The 16,458-nt window shown below is 37.3% G+C and overlaps 1 long non-coding RNA gene across 1 annotated transcript; it reads right to left on the reverse strand.

The window, feature by feature from the left end:
• Positions 1 to 1,626: 1,626 nt before the first annotated feature.
• Positions 1,627 to 2,441, reverse strand: LOC126828685 (uncharacterized). The gene is made up of 2 exons (XR_007683196.2): positions 2,342 to 2,441; positions 1,627 to 1,778 (listed from the first exon to the last, which is right to left on the reverse strand). It is a non-coding gene; the product is annotated as an uncharacterized LOC126828685 (long non-coding RNA).
• Between the last annotated feature and the right edge of the window lie 14,017 nt (positions 2,442 to 16,458).

A 16,458-nucleotide genomic window follows, 5' to 3' on the forward strand; every position in this document is an offset into this window, starting at 1 on the left:
AACACGATCATAAAAACATTGACTATCTCTTGTTCGGGTCCACAAAACACTGTACAGATGTAAACAACAATATTTTTAATCAAGTCCACAAGTTTATTGACATGGCAAACAAATTTTAATCTTGCTTATTAATTGTTTTAATTTACAATATTAGTTTCAAATTTACGTGATGATGTAACCTATAATATATATATTGTACATTGCCATCCGTCTCATGATATATGTATTTTATATGTATGTGTTTGCCATTTTAACTGTGTATGTACACCCATTTTGTACCTTTGTTTTAATATTATGTATGTATATTATCTAGAGAGAGGGGTTTTACATAGGCTAAGCCTGTTCCCTAATCTCATTCAGACAAACTGAATAAAATATTGTTTATAAAAAAAAATCCCAGTATCTAGTTCTTTTCTTCTATCTGTTAAGGGGGTCGCGTTGGCTACCGAGAAAGTACCGTTGACACATTGGCATTCACGTAAAAGAACCCTTAAAAGATTGTCCGGGCAACATTTCCCTCACAGTACACTGCATGGCGTATGTCCGTCTTCAATATTTTTTTGTTGTTGTGAAGATGAATTTACCGATTCCTGATGACCTGTGAGTGGCATACAAAGCGCTGAAGAAACGCCGGGGATTTATACTTATCAAAAATAAAACAGCCAACAAACAATTCTTGGTGTACCCAGACCTTAAGGACCAACTCGTGTCTTCCTATACAACTGTTGTAACTATACGCATTAGTGAAAGTTTTATGCAAACCGGCCTATTATAAGCATATACAGTGCATTGAACAGCTACCATTTTCTGTCAACCCGGAAAGTCCCACGTATCTAGGCGTCATACTGAATATTGTTTAATAACATTAAATTTAGATCACTAACGGTGTATAATATATGATATAATGACGACAATCTTCTATACTAATATTTGTGACTGTCTGTCTGTCTGTTCGGGGTTGGCGGCTACACTAGGTTTGCCCCGAGTCTGAAATTTAATGTGTATAAGGGTAACTCGGACTGGGGAGTAACACAGGCCGGGTGCAGTTAGTCTACCACTTCCGGTTTCGGGGTTATGACCCCCGAGCGAAGCCGGGCATTCTGCTAGTATATAATATAATGACGACAATATCCAGGTAATTTTCAAATTAGACTGAAAAATGTTTAAGAGTTGAATAAATAAACGTTCGAAGCATTGTCGCCGTTTTGGCTTCACTCCAATTCCCACATTGTCTTGACGTGGGACCCTCGCTGCTCATGTGGTACACTTTTCAGCTAATCTAGACTAGTTGGGGGCGTGGAATACCAGACCCACCATCAGAAACCCGACAGACTTACATTCTGATGATACCAGATATTGGTACACTTTTCAGCTAGGTTAACACCCTGGGCTCCCGCTCTATTCGTGGTAATGGTTGGCTATTGGCCTTGTGTATGCTAACCGCCAAAAACTGAATTTCTGAATTTTATTTTCCTAAATACATTTAGATAAATAAATAGAACTAAGACAAACTAATCAGTGAGTAAGACGTTGGGTACCTAACCCAGAGTTCCGGATTTTGGTCGAGCAAGTTCATCGGGATGTTATAAAATATTCAGAAAAAGCATTATAATTCAAAGTACTTAATTCATCATCTATCATATATTCTACTTTAATTGTTATACAGAAACATGTATTTTCACAATAAAAACAGTTTTCATCTAGAACGATTGTTGCTATTCTGTTCACCTCCCTCGTTCTTTAGGATCACTTGTCTCTATTAATTTCATGATCCTTATCTGAAAACAAAACACCAGTAATATAGACATAAAAAACTATGTCATCTTTCCAAGATCTTTTTGTGGCTAGCATTAGGTTATGTTTTAATTAGAACTACTATCACCTATTCTGTTTCAAATTCTAAATATCTTTTATCCTTGTACCTCTTTATATGTATATGTTACTTTGATTGACGGTCCAAATTTAGGTGCGGTTTCCCTATGCTAATGGTGCAGAAGGGAGGGTCTGGCAAAACAGTGACCAGTCATTAGGATGGTACTAAAATATGAGGCCCCGTATACACGGTGCCGTGCAAATGAAACCTCTGCAATTTAAATAAGAGTAGGCTGCAGCACTACTGGCAACCTCCCCCCCCCCCCACTCCCAGCACACTGGTAAATACCCATCTTCATTAGCCAAGTTGATACCCATCTTCATTAGCCAGGTTGATACAGATACATAGGACGTTAAACCCCATTTTATTTTATTTCATTACTTTGATCCTAGGGCAAATCGCTACACCATTACTTTACAATGGTTAGTCCACACCCCTGCTTTACGATGATTAGAAAACCTGACTTACTTGTACTATTTCAGCATTTCGTATTGTTGACACCAACTTGACAACCATTATGACATACGCCATCTTCTATTCTACAGCCTCCTGTATTACAGTAGGAACAAACCATTACATCCCCAATATCCATCTTTACAACCAATCAAACAAACACCATATAATTGTCGACATGTACCATTACAGGTGGAACATGATTCCTCACACGCATCACCATAGTAACCATCTTTACATCCGGTACATTTCCTTGTTCTGGCGTCACAGGAGTAGTTGAAACAGTTCCTTGAACATCTTTGGTTACAATTCGTACCGTAAAAACCATCAGGACAATTTTCTAAAGAATAACAAAATTCAAAACATATTTATATTTGTACTCTTTGTTTCATAAAGTCTGTCACTGTGTCAACTGGCGTGGTTTCGATTCCCCGGTTGTCCATAAACGCCATCGGGGCAATTTTCTAAATAATAATAAAATTGAACACATATTTATGTTTGTACCCGTGGTTTCAAAATAAATAAATCGATAACAATTAAGTTTAAAATACTAAAGGCTCAGAGAGTAAGGGGCCGGTTCACTAACCATGAGTTCCCCCACGGGTTCGATCAGGGGAATTGGAACGTATGAGGGGCAAGGGAAGGTATTGTCCCCCGGGGTCCTTTCGCAAGACTGGAAAAATGTTTGGCACTCTGGTGGACAAGAGATGAAATTATCAATAACCTTACCTGGGAATATTTGTACCTCACATAGGTTCAGTATTGCTGGTGTTCCTTTTACAGATATAAAAACAAATCTACCAGAAAAGGATGGAACTGCTGCTTGATTACATCTTTCGATGATGTAGGTTGTCATGGCAACTGATGTATGGTCTTTGTAACATGGTGTAGCTGTTGTAAATCCTGCTTCATTACAATGACCACTTGAACTCACTCTAATCTCAAATCCTTTTAGTCTGGATGCATAACCTGGAAATTTAATTTAATTTAATTTATTATTTCTTATACGCATTACATATACATCTCAATGCGTTAACAACAATGTATCAGTAAAAATAGAAATAGAACCCTGAAATAAAAACATTTGACAATTGTATCACAGTACATTTCATCACAGCACATTACATAAAAGAACAGTATCACAGCATATACATCAACCAAAGTATAACACAAAAAGATAAGTCTTCAATTTTGATTTAAAGTGGTTAAATTCAGACAAATTTCTTAATTCTGCATGTAACTTGTTCCAAAGAGCTGGAGCCCTAATGAAAAATGCCTTCTCCCCATATGTTTTTGTTTTCGGGGGTTGAGGTTTTTTTTAAGGAAATTGAATTGTCACTTCTAAGACTTATATATACTATTCAAAAAAAGTAGGGGATATTTGATTTTGGGGGCATAATACTAAAATATGAAAATGACTACGAAAAAAGTCACTATAGAACCTAACAGAAATAACATTTCCAGTTACATGTGACGCCCAAACGCACCAATAGCTACCGCATGGAATGCAGGTGATGCTTGGGATCATCATGGGGGTCCAACCCAAGATTTGCACGACTCTGACTTTGAATGTTACAGTCATTGTGGCATTGAATTCCAGGGTGGAAACATCAGTTTAATTGTTTTAGTGACCAGAAAACAAATTTTGATATGCGTCGGCTTACCCAAAATGAAAGGTTACGTGCCCTTGGCATGCTACAGATCGGCACAACACAGGCGGTTGTGGCGCGGACGATGAATGTTTCTCAGTCTGTCATAAGCAGGCTATGGTCCAGATACCGTGATACACAATCTATACAGGACAGACCACGCTCAGGTCGACCAAGGGCGACAACTCAAGCCCAGGATCGATTTATCCGTACCTTGGCCTTGAGAAATCGTGTCATCACAGCAAATCAGATCAGCGCTCGTCTTCAAACAGACACTGGTGTGAGAGTGAGTTGTTGCAGGGCGTGTTACAGGCCAGTACTACCGGGACAACATCTTGGCAGTCCATGTTGTGCCGTTCGCACGACGTCATGGCCGCCGTTTCATCTTCCAGGATGACAACGCAAGATGTCACAGGGCCAGGATCGTTACAGGTTACCTCCAACAATAGAACATCACCACATTACCTTGGCCAGCACTGAGTCCCGATCTCTCCCCCATCGAGCATGTCTGGGACATGCTTGGACAGAGGTTACGTCAACGTCAACAACGTCCTGCCAATGTCCAAGAACTTGCTGCTGCGTTGCAACAGGAATGGGACAATCTGGACCAAAATGACCTTAGACGTCTCATTAGGAGTATGCCACGTCGGATCAATGCTTGTTTGGCAAACAGAGGAGGATTTACCCGTTACTGACTTGGTTGTGATGCTGTGGTAACTTTGCTGTTTGACCCCGGGTATCATTTTACCCTTATAATGGTCAGTCTGTGCCTTACTTAGTCTAACGATCATTTGGAATAAATCGATGAATGTGAACTTCATTTCATTTTGTCATTTGTTTCTTCGTCAGTTTCATTAGGTGACTTTAATAACACTTAAAAATCAAATATCCCCTACTTTTTTTGAATAGTATATGTTTTTGGATTTACAATAATTAAATCTTTCAAGTACAAAGGTGCTGTTGTTAGATGGATGCATTTAAAAACTATACATAATACTTTGAAATCGACCCTCAATTTAACCGGTAACTAATGAAGATTTCGTAGGATCGGAGTAATACGTTCTCTGCGATCTACTTTACATACAATTCTTGCTGCAGAGTTTTGAATCGCTTGCAGTTTCTTGAACTGAAACTCATGGACACCAGATAACACACCATGACAATAATCTAGTCTACATGACACAAAGGTATGAATAAGTCTTTCTGTACTGGCACGATCTAACAAGTGTCTGATCTTACTAATACGCCACAATGAGTAAGACGCACTTTTACATATATTTGCAATATGTTTGTCCATTGTGCCTTCACAATCAAAATAAACACCTAAATTACGAACTACAGAGGCGGTAGTAATGACAGAATCTCCTATTCTGATTTGCTTTACATCATTTACACATCGTGTACGACAAAATTTTGACGAAAAACAGATGAACTCACTCTTATTATCATTCAATGCGAGAAAGTTAATTTTCATCCATTGTCTAATTTCATCTATGCAAGTTTCTATTTTGACACTGCTATCTGTATTGTTACATGTAATATAGATCTGCGTATCATCTGCAAAGATTACTGTTTTGCAGCCATGTTTAATTATGATATCTTCCAAGGGTGTAACATAAAGTGAAAACAAAATTGGTCCTAAGACCGAACCTTGTGGTACTCCAAACGTCAATGGTCGTTCATCAGACATCACCGACCCCAGCGAAATCCTTTGAGCTCTACCACAAAGAAAAGCTTCAATCCAACTGATTACATTTCCTCGAATATGAAATCTTGATCTAAGTCGATGCAAAAGGATGCTGTGGTCGATGGTGTCAAATGCAGCTGACAAATCGAGTAATATTAAAAATACATCTTTCCTGTGGTCCAGGGCCAGCATAATATCATTGTGAACTTTCAGCAATGCTGTTTCAGTTCCATGACCTTGTTTGTATGCTGACTGAAATTTACCATACAATGAATTTGCCATTAAATAATCATTTAGTTGAACAAATGCACATCTCTCCAAAAATTTATCTAAGAAAGAGCAGTTGGAAACTGGGCGATAGTTCTTTAATTCATTCCTCTCAAGGCCATGCTTCTTTATGAGAGGTCTCACAATAGCACGCTTACAATTGTCGGTAAACGTTCCTAAGATAAAAGACGTGTTCACAATCGATGTAAGTGCGGGAGCCCACAGATCAGTCCTTGTATCGTTTCCCGAGAGAGAGAGAGAGAGAGAGAGAGAGAGAGAGTTGGTATCACTCTACAGGTGAGGACATATGACCAACACTATTCGGTCATGGCATCGCTATACGGGGGCATTCTGGTGTCCCCGCGTCAACGGTTATTTTCAATCTCCGTGATGGTGTATAAATGGGTAAAAGGAGTACAAACGTTTGAACCAGGCATTCTAGTTGGAAACCGATCATGGTTATCTTGAATTTTGACATGTCTCCATATTGACAACCATTATATTTTTTAATCGCGTTTTTTATCAATATAGCCATCAAGTTACTGCTGGTTTGGCTGTTCAAAAACACATTAAAACAGTTAGTGGAATACGGTTTCATGGGTTAGATCTAGAAAAAATCGACACCATAGGTTTGTGTCAAGCTCAGTTGCCAATGTAAACAACGTCAATGTCTAATGACAGTCGAATTATGTCACTATGTTTATGTGAAGACTTACGCTAAACAAATGTCATTTTAAAGCAAAAAACGCCATTTAGCCTAAATCCCTGTAAGAAAGGTACGACATATAATACAATTGTTCCATCTTTGTAAACACAAGACGAAAACAAAATGATAAATGTAAGAAAGGTCTTAATTAGGCCCAATTTTCTACCCTTTCAAAATAAAGTGATTATTACCCTAAACACACTGAACCTCACACAAATAGGCCTAGGCCTACCCCCACGAATTTGAGATTTTCAACACCCATTTTCACATTTTTGTTTTCAAGAGAATATTTTCTTTAGTGTTTGCCTACTATACTCTATAGATTAGTTCGAGATTTATTTTTTTCGTTGTGTGTCTCTCTAATAGATTTTAAATCATGTACTAACTTTGATGATCAGTAGAGTACACTGTTCACTACAGGTGATAAGTTAGTGCTTGTGGTCAAAGGGGAGATAATTTGGTGCGATATGCATTCATTGTTGGGACATGGCCACAGATGACAATTTAATTAAATTCTACCCAATACCACTAGTTAAAGGAACGGGTTTCCTACTAGGATAGTACAGTCTTTGAGAAAACCCAATGTCTCTAGAATTAGTAGGACATGTGAGATAGGTCCCCACAGCCACACCTCCCCCATTAAAATATTATGAGAGAACCCAATGTCTTGAGTATTAGTGGGACATGTATGTGAGATTTGTCCCCACAACCAAATTCCTCCCATACATATGATGAGAGAACACAATGATTCGAATATAAGTGGGACGAAAAATCGAGGTCCCGTGTACAGGTTTGCGTGCACGTAAAGAACCTGTGGCAGTTTGAAATAAGCGTAGGTCGTAATGTCGATGACGGTGAGAAATTCCCTCCACAGAACCGTGTTCATTAGATTATTCGGGAGCAGAAATGTAGGATTTCATTTCATTTCATATTTTTTTTTCATTTGAATTTAGTTGTAGAATGATTATGCATATTTACGTGGATGTATTTACAGGAAACAGATTGCAACATTATGAATTTCTAGGGAGTCCAAGTCAACTGGAGGCTATCATATTATCGTACAATACCCTTTCAATAATTTGCTTGAGCATAGGAGTCGTACGCTTTGGGAGGGAGCTGTAGAAATCCCACTATGTGTGTCAGGCGACCTAACCCCTTGTCACGTTGAAGTCTTGGATCGACACCAGGCCACTAGACTCAATGACAGTCCATACGATACATAACGCATCCCTGACTTAAATGTATATTGTTTATTTTGAAAGTGAATTAGATTAGAGTATAATACCTCTGTCTACTCGATTCAATATTTTTATACTGGTAATATCAAATCTCTGTTTTAGATCAACACACCACCATTGTTCGCTTCGTTTGTCATCAGAGTATGTACAACCTCCGGTAGCATACCAATTGTGGGTAGTGATACCATCTACAGCTCTATAGGAAGGGCTGTTAAAACCTGTTGAACTTTGCCATGTTTGTTTACCCAGGGCTATATTAAAGGAAGCTGAAAAAAATATGGAGAAATCTATACATAATCATTTGAACTAGCCTGGAGGTCGGGTGTTCGATCCCTGCAAAGTTCATCTCGATTTTCCGGCGTGGTTTCCCCTTGTCAGTGATGCAGAACAGAGGGCCTGACAAGGACAGCTGCCTAGTCGTTCGGTTGGGACGAAAAACCGAGGACCCGTGTACACTTTGGCGTGCACGTAAAAGATCCCTTGGCAGTTGGAATTCGATATAAGAGTAGGCCGTAGCGCCGCTGCCCGGGCAAAATTTCCCTCATAGCACACTGTATGGCGTATGCCCGTCTTCAATTAGCCCAGGTTAGGTGCAGAAGAGTAGGACGTTAAACCCCATTTCATTTCATTTCATTTACTATATTTGCAACATATTTATAAAGTTTCTTAATAATTCCTTAAAGATACATTATGGGAGATTTTTATAGAGAATTGGCCATTCTTGATATAACAGTTCAAAAGTACATGATGAAAGAAGAATATATTGAAAAATTCAGTCAAATTACTTTATTCTGAACATAGTTATCATCGTTGTAATATTTGCCTAGAAATGGTAGCGAATTGTGTCTTCACCTTAGCTGATCGTTTGATTGACAGGCGTTAACTCCACCTACATATCTCGATTATCAAGTAAAATTTTCAATGGCATACCGAAACGCTTTACAGCGGCCTCGCTAAGTACACTCTATCATTTAGCCTCGATCTAACTGACGTATTTTCATCAGGTTACCCCTTATTTGATTTAATCAATTAGCGAAATCCTATTTAAATCCGAGCTGTAGCCGAGCCATCCGTGGGTCTACAGAGTTGATTTTGGTCTTGTTGTTTAAATAAAGATCTAATTTATAATTTCTATAACATCTGAAGCCTAAATTAAGACTTGCAATAATCAGATTTAGCTCTTGCATAATGCATGTTTAAATAATACGAGTACATGAATTGGCAAAACTGAGCGATAACTGCGACAACACGATGCCGCGTTGTGTTCAAAATTGACTTGACTACGCACTTTCGTCTATTGGTACTAAAACCCAGGTGTTTTTATAGTAGAATACATCCCATATCCACGATACGCACACATTATGACCTCTAAAAGGGCGATTTTTTGTACAATCAGGGACCATAATCCAGGTCGTTGCGGTCCGATATGCGCGAATATCGACGGAAATCAAGATCCGTGGTTAATAAACAAACATTGCACGTTTCATCAAAAATAGATGACAATTGTGACCTCTAAAAGGCATCAAGTTACGGTCCGATAACTGTAAAGTGTCCACAAAAAATTGTAAACTGTAAAGTTTCCACAAAACAATGTGGACGGACGGACGTCTGGACGACAAGGGCCACGACAATATACCTCCACATGTTGGCGTATAAAAATGTCTTTCTCTATCTCCATATATTTCCTTATTTGGTCGTCAACCAGCGCCAAGGGACCGGGGCTTTCCGTGTTGGGACGTCCCCAAGGAAATTTGACGGCTGCAAATGCGTTTCCCTGCATTCCAGCCCTAATTACAGCAACTCCAATGCAATACAATATATTTCAGCCCGTTTTGCATGTAGGCGTTTTTGTGACGTTTTCGCGTGCATTTCGACGGTTACATGGATACTTTCTAATTTTATTTGCATTTAACCGACTTTTTTTGCCTGCGAAAACGAGAGCGGAAACCCCGTAAAAACGTATACATGGTAAACGGGCTTAACTTGGGGGACTGAACTACCGACCCGAATACCCAAAGGACAGTCAATTGTCTAAAATCTATAAATTATTAAAAAAAATAAAAACTTGAAAAATATATAAGCCTTACCTAATATATGTAGAAGTTGACTGGTGAAAACCAGAAAGATCAATAGTCTATCTATAGTCAACATTTTATATAAAAACATTCTACCATCTATAATAATATCCTGTCTGTCAACAGATTCTCCTGTAAAATAAGCTTCACATACCACACCTTCCCTTTTATAAACCATGTCCCGGGTAAAATCTAGCCTTCATAAAGGTACACAAAAAAAGAAGAAAAATGTATAGTCAGCATTAAGCCGTGTCCAAACGTCTGTACGCATCCTTGTCGAGTAGGTTTTATTTTCAAATTGTTTATCCCAGTATCTAGTTTTTGTTTCTATCTTTCATGAGATCCGCGGTGGCTCAGTGAGTAAGACACTGGTTCACAAGTCTCTCGGTTTCGCTCCCGGCGTTGGTCGAAAAAGTTCCTACGGATTTTCTGGCGTGGCTTTCCTTCTCTTTGGTGAAGGACGGAGGGTCTGACAAGGACTGGTGTTTAGTCGTTCGGGTGAGACAAAAACCTAGGCCCAGTGTACACATTGGAGTGTTCGACTTCCATTCATAATTTAATCATGAAGTGGATAATCGAGACTATGTTTTTAACGTACGGACTTGAGTAATGATGATCGAGGCTAGGCAGAAATTTCAATCTCTAAAATCTCGGTTCATAGTGGATCAATTTGACTGAAATTGTCAGCAAATTACCTTTACATTATCTAGTTTCTAACTATTATAGTGGGAACTGTCAGCTCTTTACCTAATCTCCCATAATGTATCTTTAAGAAGTCTATAATCAACTCGCTAGCATCCTGTGTCCAGTACAGTTGCTACGATAATAAACAATCTACGCCACATCTTACAACACTCGTAACATCGCTTAGAATAAGGTAATTTGAATGAAACTTTCGATCAATATATTCATTTTCTATTTTGAACTAGGCCTATAGGCCTACATGTAACACAAAGAACAGTCTGGTCTTTGTCCAATTCTTACATAATGCATCAATAAAGACCGATGGACATGGGTGACGACAGTATTATTATTATTATTATTATTATTATTTATTATTATTTAATACATTTATATAGCGCATCTTTCACCAAAGTGTTCAGATGCGCTTAACAATAACAAAGTAAAATACAATTTATAATAAAAAGAAGTTCCTAAAAATTCAATTTATAATAAAAAAGAAGTTCCTAAATAAAAAAGTAAGAAGAGAGAGACAATGTAAAAATGACATAAATTTTTTTTAAAACTACCCATAAAACAGTCAAATGTGTAAAATCAGTAAAAAGCCTGTTTGAATAAATGAGTTTTCAAGTGCGATTTGAATGTAATGATGGAAGGTGATTTCCGAATAAGATAAGGTAATTTATTCCAAATTATCGGTGCATAAAATGAAAAGGCCCTCTCGTCATAGGATGCTAGTCTGGCTCGAGGTTGTACTAACTGTAAATCGTCATTAGAGGATCTTGTGTTTCTCACCGAAGTGCGGATTTGTATCAATTCAGATAAGTATGGGGGTGCAAAACCATTGAGACATTTGTATGTAATTAACAATATTTTAAAATCAATTCTGAATGATTCAGGAAGCCAATGAAGGGTGTAAAGAATTGGAGTTATGTGCTCATGATAACCTACACCAGTAACCAGACGTGCTGCGGAATTTTGCAGTTTTTGTAGTTTTGAAATTAGCTTATCCGGTAGACCAGTTAACAAGGAGTTCAAACAATCAAGACGTGAAATCACAAGAGATTGAATTAAAGTTCTAGTAGCATCAACAGATAAATATTTACGTATTCTGCTGATATTGCGCAGATTATAATAGCCATTCTTACAAATATTATTAACATGATTTTCCATTGTAAAATATGAGTCAAAGATGGCTCCTATGTTTCTTGCAGTTAGTGATGGGGATATAACAGTTTTACACACACGAATTGAAGGATCAGAGTCAACTTTACTAAGCACATTTTTAGAACCAATTTGTAGATATTCAGTTTTGTCATCGTTTAATTTAAGAAAGTTTGAAGTCATCCAATTTTTAATGTCATCTATGCACTGTTCCAGTTTTCACTTTGAAAAAATGAGATGATTGTCAACAGAGGGTTTGAATGATAGATAAATCTGAGTATCGTCAGCGTATAATTGAAAACACAGCCCATGTTTACGTACTATGTCTCCAAGAGGTGAAGTATAAAGACTAAACAGTATCGGTCCCAGAACCGATCCTTGCGGAACGCCACAAGAAAGAATGTTTTTGGGTGAAGCGTGATCACCAACTATAACTGTTTGATCTCGGTTTGTTAGATACGAAGTAATAAGTTCAAGAGCATTTTCTTTGATTCCAAACACATTATGTAGTCGATTTAGGAGTATAAGATGGTCAACAGTGTCGAAAGCTGCTGATAAGTCCAGTAGTACAAGTAGAACACATTCACTCTTATCTACAGATAAGTTGATGTCATTGTGTACACGTATGAGAGCTGTTTCAGTGCTATGGTATTTTCTGTAGGCGCTTTGGAACTTTTCCAATAAATCATGATCACTTATATGGGACACTAACTGTTTTGAAATACAACGTTCTAAAAGCTTCGATATAAAACTTAAATTAGATACTGGTCTGTAGTTTCTTTCAAGATTTATGTCAAGACTGGGCTTTTTGATTAAAGGAAAAACAATGGCATGCTTAAATACATCAGGGACACAATTTTCACTTATAGCAGAATTGATGATATCGGTAATAACCGGAGAAAACACATTAAGATTATCCACTATGAATTTGGATGGAATTGGGTCCAAGGAACAAGTGGTTTTAGAAGATTCTTTCACTAATTTTTTAATATCATTCTCACTGACAGTCTGAAACCTGCACAAAGTCGGAGGGATTTGAGAACGAAATAAAATAATGATTTGGAAGAAAAATCCTAAGAAGATTGTCTGCAGCAATAAGAATTACATGTCACTGAGTGTGCGATTTCATGTTGGCGATAATCTCCATCATAACTAAATTTAGCTATGGATTTACCAAGATAAAACGCCGGGGATTAATCATTATCAACAAAACAGCCAACAAAAGATGCTTGGTGTGCCCAGGCCTTAAGGACCAACTCGTGCCTTCCTACAAAAGTGTGGTGATTATTTAGATGCGTTTTGAGGTATGTTTTATTATTCAAACCTGAACAACCACCGTTTTTTGCGTCAACCCGGAATATCCTTCATCTCTAGTGGTTATACTGAATATCCTTCAATAACATTAACCTAGAACAGTAACATGTCTCAGAGTTTTCGATTGGATCAAAGTCTCGGGTAATTCCCCAGATCTTACACCATTACACAGGTTTAAGTTTTAATATACAAGTAAATAAAAGTTGCACAATCACAGCCTTTAGTGGTTATACTGAATATCCTTCAATAACATTAACCTAGAACAGTAACATGTCTCAGAGTTTTCGATTGGATCAAAGTCTCGGGTAATTCCCCAGATCTTACACCATTACACAGGTTTAAGTTTTAATATACAAGTAAATAAAAGTTGCACAATCACAGCCTTTAGTCCTTTTCAAAAACCGAAACTCTGAATGTGACTACACCCTATAATAAATTTACTAATCAAATAGAAAGCCTAGGTATTAAAATCAGATGAACACCAGTTAAAATACTCGGAATCTACATCTCACTAGATCAAAGTGAGCGTGATAACATAAACTTTGAAAATAAATTACTAGATATAGAATCTGTTATAACAAGATGGAATAAAAGACACTTAACAATAATTTTAAAAAATACAAATAATAAAGACATTCTGTCTACCAAAGATTTCATATCCAGCCTTGGCACTATAAGTTCCTAAAAACATAATATTTAAATTTAATCAAATAGTTTATAAATATTTGTGTTATTACCCAGGATATACCAAGTGGAGGTCAATGCATGTTAAATCTAAAAGAATTTTTAAAGTGTCAGTGTATCTTTTGGATAAAGAAAATAATCTCAAACAACGATCTGTCATGGATTATTGCATTTAACTTAATTTTGCAAAGATATGGATGAACTGTTCTACCAGCTTGTAATGATGAAAAAGGCATACAAATACAAAATCCGTTCTATACAGAATTATTAACCAACTGGTATGAAATATATACTAATTATCCGCTTGAAAAACAAATTGTCTGGAACAATAAACACAGTTGATAAAGTCTTAATCCAAAATAAATATCTGTATGTAGCAGATATCATTAGCAATACAAATAATACAAGTTTTGAAAACTATAATATTGGTGCATTAAAACAAGTAGCACATGCTATTAAGAGGCAATTGTGAACTATGAAAAAATAACAGCATTCAAAAAGAATACAATAACAGATGGTAGTATCATTCATCTAAAGGATATATATAACAAAACAGTATTTGACATAAAATCGAAGGATATCTATAATGTAAGAGTAGAAAAATCATTTGTTACACCAAAATGCATAAACCAGTGGCAAACCATTCTAAATACCACTATTGATAATATAGAAACCAAAAAAATATTTACGTTAGCAAAAAACTGTATGCTGTAATACAAAAATGCGCAGCTTAGATTATAAGTATATACATAGAATAATATACACTAATGCAAAGCTATGTAAACTCAAATTTACTGAGAGTTCTCTTTCTGCCCTCTGTAACTCATGCCTTGAAACCCAGGAACACTTATTCTATTTATGTCCAGTAACACAAACAATATTATAGATGGGTTCCCGCGTACAAACTGGGTGATTTAATGGTATATATGGACTAAAAACATATTCAAACTAATTAATTTGTCATAACGTTGCTTCAAATCCTTCTCAAACATTGTAATTGCGAAGGAATGTCCTGCTTTCAAAATTCAATCAAACCAGGTCAATATGTTTACGTCACTTGACTTACCTCTCTTGGACGTGAGAGGAGAATTCATTGCATACATAAGACGATGTTGTCTTGAATCGCTTACTATTTATTACAAATATGGAATCCTAATTAAATTCTCGGATTATCCACTACCCGCGCCTTTTTCCGTGATTTTTATCTCAGAAAGTGTTGTACGTCTAACTATTCAACAATCAGATTAAAATACAGATCTATATTTCGTTTCGTTTTTTTTATACTTTCGATGGCCTACACTAGGGTAAGGTTTTCGTCGTTTACTCGCGTCACTCGAGTCGACTCCATTGCCGAGTTTACCCGGGTGAAACATCCTGAACGGTCCGAGTAGTCACATGACATCAAAACTGTTACGACGTCAGTATGTGATCGAGAGACAGGCTTTTTTGCGTATAGGACGCCATTTTGTCACGTGACAAACCCTTTTACTCTCCGCTCAATGGGGAGTAAGCGGGTTAGTCACGTGATGCGACTCGAGTCAGTCATGTGACCAACTCGATTCAAAACGCGAACGGTCTGGTGTCGACTCGAGTGACCCTTTTGACGTCAGACATTTGATTAACCAATCAGCATTGATGTTACTAGTGGATTACCCACAGTTCCGTGAAAAACACGCCTAAAGCTCGCCGTAACAGACCGTTTCATTGGCTTATCCCTGACACTATTCAGAACACGAGTTAAATAACAACTCTTCTAGATCCAAGTGTAGTAAAGACAAGTAAAACGAAATTTTGAACTATAAAAACTAAACGAAATAGGATGTGTGTTTTAACCAGATTGACTCTTCATAAAGTTTATCAACTTGTACATCAAGCGCTCAATGTGCGCGTGTGACCTTTGACATCACGTGTGCAGAAATTCCTAATCGTCGGGGAACCCTTACATTTTTGTCCTGTATACGCTCCATGAGTGTTTTTCGGGGAATCCAGTATTTTTCTAGTAAGATTGGATACCTCTACTTTCCATATATAAAAAAATCACCATACTTTTATTGGAAATAACCACCCGATAAATTCTTTTCTGGGAACCCATATTTAACCAATTTGTCTGAAATCCTTAAAAAACAATATTAATACCATAATCTGTCAAGAAGCAATACATCTAGGAGTATATAATATAAAAATGTTTAACGACATTTAACCTCCTTACAAAATATTACATCTATGATTGTAAAATTAAAAATAAATTCCCAAATAAAGATCAGTACCTCAACTTTATGAGAACTGTGTCAAAGACAGCTGGATTTGTTTGTTGGCAACAAGACAATCGTAGACGAATGGAAATATGAAATTTAATTATAAAGGTACAACACAAAGCACCCCCAACCCCACCCCCGAACAAATTACAGCACATGTATACTCTGATCTGCATTTTATACTTAAAGAAGGGAGAGAGAGAGGGAGAAATGGGGTTTAACGTCCACTCGACACAAACTAGGTCATTTCGGGACTAACATATGGTTCAATTTATTTCAATAATTCGCTTGCGCGTAGGGGTCTTTAGCAGTGGGAGGAAACCGGAGGACCTGGAGAAAACCCACGAGGTTGGACAGGCGACCCTACTCCTTGTCACGTACAACCGGGGATTCGAAACCACGCCACGCCCCC

Source organism: Patella vulgata, chromosome 7, assembly GCF_932274485.2.
Source record: "Patella vulgata chromosome 7, xgPatVulg1.2, whole genome shotgun sequence".
Classification (NCBI taxonomy): domain Eukaryota; kingdom Metazoa; phylum Mollusca; class Gastropoda; family Patellidae; genus Patella; species Patella vulgata.